Genomic DNA, 8,264 nt, shown 5'->3' on the forward strand with positions numbered 1-8,264 from the left:
GATTAGTTAATAGATAGTTATGAATTGAAACATTTGATTAGTTATAGATAGTTATGTAATTGAAATATTGATTAGTTATGATAGTTATGAATTGAAATATTGATTAGTTATGATAGTTATGAATTGAAATATTGATTAGTTATGATAGTTATAAATTGAAGCATTGATTAGTTATGATAGTTATGAATTGAAATATTGATTTCTTCCCTTTTCCCTTCTTATTTTTTGTTATTCTTTTTCGCGATAAAAAGAAAAAGATACCATTAAGAAAAGTGAATTTTACTAAAAAAAAAATGAAATTTGGGATTATTCAAAATTTTAAAGAATTTAATAAATTCTTAAAAATTTAAAAAAATAAAAATTAACTTGAAATTGCTTTCAAAAAATTACAAAATTTCGAATGCCAATCAATTAATAAATTTTTCAAACTTTTTTTTCAAAAAAAATTTTTTTCAAATTATGAAATTTTGAAATTTTTTCCTGAAATTGAAATTTATTAAGTTTTTTCCAAATTTAATTTCTTTTAAAATTTCCATAAAAGATGTAGGAAAACCTATTCATTTGTGACTAATTTAAAATGTTGACATTAGTTCAAATGATTGCTAAATGTCATTTCTGTCAACTTTCTTCATTCCTTCCTTTTATTCTAAACAAACAATTTTTAAGGATAAATTTAAGTATAAATTTGATTTATTGACAATAATAAGCGTAAATTTAAATATGAATTTGTTCGGTGACAGTTTCCAATGATCATTTATAGACAAATATTATAATTGTTTATTCTAGTTATAAACAAATGTGTTAGTAAGTAAACAAGAAGATTTTATAAGGAAATAATTGAATAATGGATTTAGCTAATGAAATGGATAAATTTTGCTATAATCAAAAAAAAAAATAACATTTCTTTCTCTTTCTTTCTTTTTAAAATTAATTTAAAATTGTAAATGTTTGCATGAATTAATTGACTAATTAATTAATGATTGTGATGATAAAACTTTTCTTTTTAAATTACAATTTACCAATTATATTTCTGTTTTGATTGTTTTATTTCTTTCAAATTTTTAAGTAAGAACAATTGTCTTGTATTGATAAGTTTCATTATTAAGACATAAAATGAAATTTGATAATTACCAGAATAGTTGGTAGAATGGGAAATCATCACTTTTTTTTCTTTATTATCAATTTTTATCATCAAATAATTATCATTATCGAATAATAATTTTTAAGAGTAAAAGCTTTCTTCTTTTTTTTGTTAACTTTAACAAATTTCTTCAATTATTTCAATTTTTAAGCTAAATTAGGTTTTCAATTAGGAAATATTTCATGCTAATTTATCAACATAAAACAGTGTTGGCGGAAAAATGATGAAGAATGAGGCGGTAAAATGACAAAGGAAAAAAATAGAAAAAAAGTAAAAAATGTAATTAGCCATTTTTTTTGATCCTTAAATTAGGAATATTTTAAAAAATGACTTACTTTTTCTATTTTTAAATGTTAGAACTGATATACATATATATCAGTATATTTATCCTATCCATATATTTTCTATATCAGACATTAAGACAAGGTCAAATGTCAGATATATATATATATATATATATATATATGATCACATAAGTCCAGTGTTATACTACACAGTTCATCTTTGTCAGATAATTCTTATCATCAAACTTCGTAATCATTAATAGGAATCAAAACTTCAAGTCAAAAAAAAGTGAATTCAATGAAAGAAAATAATCAATGAGTAATTGTTTTATCTATCGATTAAATAATTTGATGTATAAAAAAATCCTTAAATGATTTGCTATTTTCAATTAATCAATTAGTTAATGAATGTGAGGAAAATTAAAAATTTTATTTTCAAAGAAAATGAATGTTATCAATTCAGTTACTCAATATTTAATTAAATTTAATACAAATATAAAAATAGCCTAAATTGATTTTTAATCTTTGCTCACTTATTTCACAAAATTCCCATTTACAATAATATTTTTCTTTTTTTCAAATTTCTTCTCCATAATTTTCTAAAATTATCACTTCCTAATTAAACAAGTTTGTTTATTTTGCAAAAAAAAAAAAAAACAAAAAAATGTCACCAATAATGATATTATACTAACTTAAGTATCATAAAAGTTCCAATTCATTGTCGAAAAAAAAATATGGTGATGTTAATTAATGATAGCTATGCTAACAACAAAAATGATAATTATTAATTATTAATAATTAGTAGCTAATAATAATAATAATAATAATAATAGCAATGAAGATACTAACAATAACCAATAATAATTGTTAATAATTAACTAATTAATTAGATAAGAATAACAGTAACTAACCTCAGCAAGTTGTTTCATCGCTTCAGTTATAGTAGTAGCGTTGTCATTATCATTATCATTATCATCATCAGTATTATCAATAGTATTGTTATTTTGATAAAACTTGCTACTTGAACCGTACATCCGATGCCGCATGCAACGAGCGCACACTTCTGCAACAAAAAAAAAGCATACAAATAATCAAAATTTAAAATTTCACAAATTTAAAAAGAACGAATAGATAAAAGGAAATTTAAAATAGAAAAATTTGCATTTTTAAATTAAAAATCATTTTATAATATTGATTAAAATTATAAATTTGCATAAATATTTCAGACTAACATCTGAACTATTGGTTATTAATTATATATTAATCACATATTAAATATCAATTATTTTAATTATTTATGAAATGTAGCAATAAAAAGAAAATATTTTTATAAATTTTATTTTTCATAAACTAACGTTTTTTTTTATTAAACACATTTATTAAACATATTAAATCAAATATTTGAACTTCTAATAATTTAATTAGACTTTAATTAATTTTATTAAATTAATAAATGCATTTTAAATGATAAAATTGTAGTAACGTGAAACGGTTAGTATTAAGGAACAAATTGCAATTTATGTTCCGGAATGTTAAGAAAGTAATCAAACCGGTCAGTCAACAAATTGATGTTTGATATGAATCAGTGGATGAATGAATGTAAACAAAATATAAGAAGAGAAAGGGATGGTATTTTATTAAAAGATTTATTAAAATATTGAAAAGTTGCAAATACAATAAATAATTTCGATAGAATTACAAATTTTACCATTTCTGCTGCATTAATTATAGTCTCAAATAATAATTAATTAAAGTAATTAATTAAAAATTTCCGTCACATTAATTATAATCCTAATTAATAATTAATTAAAATTTTTTTTGAAAAAAAAAGATTTTATCTGTTTATTTATTTGTCATATTATTTATGCTTTATTATTAGAATTTTGAAATAAACTTAGCTAGTCCAATTTTTGCAATTAATTAAATCAAGAGAATAGTATTTGTTTTTTTTTTCATTTGATTAGATAGGTCAATTTGACACAATCAATATCAGGGATTTTAGCTAAACAGGTCAATTTGATCCAATCAATATCAGAAATTTTGATAAGACAAGTTAATTTGGTTCAATCGATATCAGAAATTCTGATAAGACAAGTTAATTTGGTTCAATCGATATCAGAAATTTTGATAAGACAAGTTAATTTGGCTCAATCGATATCAGGAATTGTGATAGAATAAGTTAATTTGGTTCAGTTGATGTTAGAAATTTTAATCAGACAGGTCAATTTGATTCATTCTATAAGTTCATCATAAAAATAATTTTAGTAATTCTCATTTCATTTATGTAAAGTTCGTTTTTTTTTTTTGCTGATAAGGAATGGTTTTGTATATTTAAATAATCCATTCATTGCTTTGATATGGAAGAAGAACTTATTTAGGCTAATTTCCTCATTGAAATGTGTTACTTACTTATCAGGTAAACTGATAAGAAGAAAATTACATTTAATTATTGGTTATCATTTCATAACGGAAGATATCATTTAAGGCTTTCATGAAAATATATTATAACAAAAGTTAATCAATATTTCAAAAATTACTTAATGGTATCATCAAATTAATCAAATAATTGTGCTAATTAATTAAGCAATTAATTGATTAATTAATCAATCAGTAATAAAAGGCCTTCATGAAAATATATAGTAAAAAATTATGAAAATAAAAATCTTAATCAATATATTAAAAAGTACTAAATAACATCGTCGAATTAATCATATGACCATGCTAATCAATTAATTAGTTAGTCATAAGATGCTTTCATGACAATATGTAATAACAAATTATGAAAATGAAACTCAATCGATATTTCAAAAAGTACACAATAACATCAACAAATTAATCATGTGACTGCGCTAATTAACTAATTAATAAATCAATCAATCATATATTCATAAAGATACAAACAATAGTTGTTGATTTTTATGAAAATTATGGTAAAAAAAAAAAATCGTGCAAACTAATATGTTTTATTTGTTAAATAGATTAGATCGAAGCCTAAATAACTTAATATTAAAATGAAATTGATAATATGAAATATAAAATATAAGCATATTTCTGGATTAATTTACTACGCATAATTTAGTTTAATAATTTCAATTGAAAAATTTCAATTCGAATTAGCAAAAATTTACATTTTATAATAAAAATTTTTAAAATTTTATCCTTTTAGAGATAAAATTTTTCAAAATAAATAAATATTACAACGAAAATTGGAAAGAAAATTTGACGAAAATAAAATTTGATTTGTGATAAGAAATTGAAAAAATGAAATATTACTAATTATCTTAAAAAGAAAAAAACAGAAATGTATTATTGGAATAGAATTATATGGTAGCATTATAAAAAGGGAAAATTCAAAAATCTTCAAATTTACAATTACTTAATCGTATCAATTAAAATTTAAAAAAGGAAAAAACTGAAATTTAAAACCGGAAAACATTAACAGATTTTATTCCTTTTAGTTACACAACTATAATTCCGGAAATATTTCACATTCCAATCATTTTAATTATTTAGTTTTATCTAACTGAACCGATAGTAAAGCTATCGGATAAAAATGGCGAAATTCACTGGCGCAAATGGAATGAATCATCCATTTGCGCTATCATATACAAACATTTTCCCTAATTAGTTATCTTTTTAGTCCCAAAAAAAAAAAAAAAAAAAAATAGAAATAAAATAAAAATAAAAAAAAATACTTAATAAAATTAAAAAATTAGAAAGTTTTAAAAATTGGTAGTCAGTTTATCTTAATTAATTTAAATATGAAAGAATATGCAAATATATATATATATATATATCATTGAAGTGTCGTTGACAAATGATAACAGTGTATCGTTGAAGTGTTGCTGATAAATGATAACATACACTGATAATGGTGTGCAAAAAAAAGAGAAGCAAAAAAGGATGAAAAACAATGGAATAAATTAAGGTTAATTGTTTAAATCCGCTAAAAAGAAATGAAAAATTTTTGTAAATTTAACAAAATTACTGTTATTATCATGTATTAAGCATTTTTTAAATTCCACATTCAATTTAAAAAATTCATTAAATTTTCATGAAAAAAAAGAAAAAGTACAAAGTGATTGTTTCATAATTACATAAAATTGATGAAATGATTAAAAAAATAAATAAATAAATATATAAATTTATCTATACACATATATTTATTTAATCTTCTAATTATATATGGAAATTATAAAGTTGTTTGCTTTGCTTTTTTTTAAAATATACTTTTTAAAACCCTCTAAAATACATAGTAAACATCATTAGAGAAGAGAAAATGGAATTTGATAGTGTAATTAAATTGATTAAATAGTTCGTGTCAAATTCCAATATAAATATTAAGCAAATTTTATTTTGATCGAAAAAAAAAAGGTATCACAGGAATTATTTTAAGCAAATAATTAATTATTAAATAGGTTGAAGAAAAAAAGAAGAAGAAGAATAATGCAGTTATAGTTGCATTATTTGATGTATCGGCGCAAAATGTATTTAGAAAATATATAAATTTATGAAACAATGAAAAAAAAAATTAAAATTACTCGAGATCTTGAGAAAAAAAAGTTTCTTAATGAACAAATTTTAAAAAATTTAAAACAGCTTTTTTAATTATTTATTTAAAACAATTAAAATATTTATTTAAAAAAAAAAATAAAATTTTGGATCGTTACATCAAATAATGTAAGTGTAATTTGCATTATTCACTTTGTCCCTTTTTTCTTTTTTTTTTAAATTTGTTTAACAATTAATTATTAATTTAAAATAATTTCTGCGATTAGTTTTGTTTTTTCAACGAAAAAATTTAATTTAATTCTTAGGTAAGATATAAATCAGTCAAACTTTTTACTTGAAAAATTTGAACTTTACAGCGAACAAGACAAACAGAAATAGATAAATGAAGGTAATTGGAGTTAAGAAAAAAAGAAAACAAGGAATTAGATTGTGTAGAACTTATTACAATTTAAGCTTGTTGCAGTTTGCAGAAAATAAACTTATCACAACTTAAAGTAACTGATAAACTAAAGTTAAATTGATAAGGCTAAACGGATAACTCCCTAAAAGTTTCGCCTAATTGTGAATTTTTTTTTTCTTAGAAAGTTTTTCAAAAGCAAATTAAATTTGAGAAACAAAACAAATCGTTTAAAAAGATTAATAGATGAAATATACAAAATATTAGAACTCCTGAGCTAGAACATATGGCATCATTTTAATGTGACGAAAAAAAAAATAAACGGAAAGGAAAATCGGAAAACGGAATTTACTCCTATGCTTTGTTGCTCTGTTATTGTCTTTAATTAGCCCACACATTAATTGCAATTTGTTTGCTAATGCTTTTTTGTTTGTTTTCCAAATTTTACAAACTTAGCATTTTGAAGGAATCAATAAATTTAAGCAATAATTAATCAATCAATTTAAATATAATCGGTGCGTTTAAAAAAAAGAAAATTAGCAAAAGAAATGTTATCGTACATTGATAAAATATAGCAATAAATCTTGCATAAGAGATAAAGCCATTAATTTCGAGAATAACTTCATGTAACTACCGTAAAAATCACTACAGTACGCTACAACACAACTTCACGTCACCACAGTAGAACTTCACGTAACTACCGTAAGAATCACTACAGTACACTACAGCACAACTTTACGTCACCACAGTAGAACCTCACGTAATTGCCGTAAAAATCACTACAGTATACGGGTGACTGATGAAAATAAGAAATGGATTCATACATGCAATAATTCCATTAAAGTAACACTGCAGTAGCTTCAAAATGCCATTCAATTAATTTCAAATAAATGCCGTGAAAAATCGTCACAGTACACGGATGATTACTGTAAATCCGAAATGGATCCAACATGCAATGATTTGATTAAAGTAACTTAAAGCAGTTTCATTAAAGGAATATTGTAGTAACTTCAAAATAGCACTCAATTAATTTCACGTAAAATTACCATAAAAATCACTACAGCATATGTGTGATTACGGTAAGTCCAAGATGAAATTCAAACATGCAATGATTTCATTAATTTTAAAAATGATATCATTTAATTATCAAAGTCATTTATCTAATTACCGTATTGTAAATGATAAATGAATTCAAATACGTAATGTAATATTTAAATAATAACAAAATAACATTCAATTCATTTATTAATTGCGTCAAAATTTATTCAAATGTTATAGTTATATTAAACTTTTTTCCAATTCATAATAAAAACTTTTAAAATTTAATACATTTTTGTTTTGATAAATTCCATTAAAAATTTTGAAATTCATTAAATTTGTTAAATTATGCAAAAATAACAAATGCTATAATATAGTATAGTATCAACGATTAAATTATTAATATTCGAAATGAAAATTTCATATCAAATTTGAAATTCAATAAATTTTGCAATAAACTGAATAAGGAGAAAAAAAAAGAAAAGAAAAGGTGAAGAAAAATGAGGAAAGAAATATGAATATTAGAAAATATAGCTGAAGATCAATAATTATAATTTTACACTAAATTTTCAAACAACCTTCTTATCATTCTGTCCTATGATCGACAAAATGTCATTATGTCAGCTGATAAATGACAAGTGATACTGCTAACAGCAAAATGGCGCAAATGAACTAATGCTATTCCTCTACCGCCGTACATCCATTCATCTATCTATCTTATCCATCATGTATCCATTTTTTTTTTCTTCACTTTTTTTTTTTTCGTAATCTCTGAGATTAGTTTCATATTTTGCAATGAAAGAAATGAAAATTTAATTACTGATAAATTTAATTATTAAATAAAATTAAATTTAAATCATTACAATCATCAATTTCAATTTAGAATTTTTTT

This window comes from Loa loa (genome assembly GCF_000183805.2).
Source record: "Loa loa unplaced genomic scaffold supercont3.186, whole genome shotgun sequence".
In the NCBI taxonomy this organism is placed as follows: Eukaryota; Metazoa; Nematoda; class Chromadorea; order Rhabditida; family Onchocercidae; genus Loa; species Loa loa.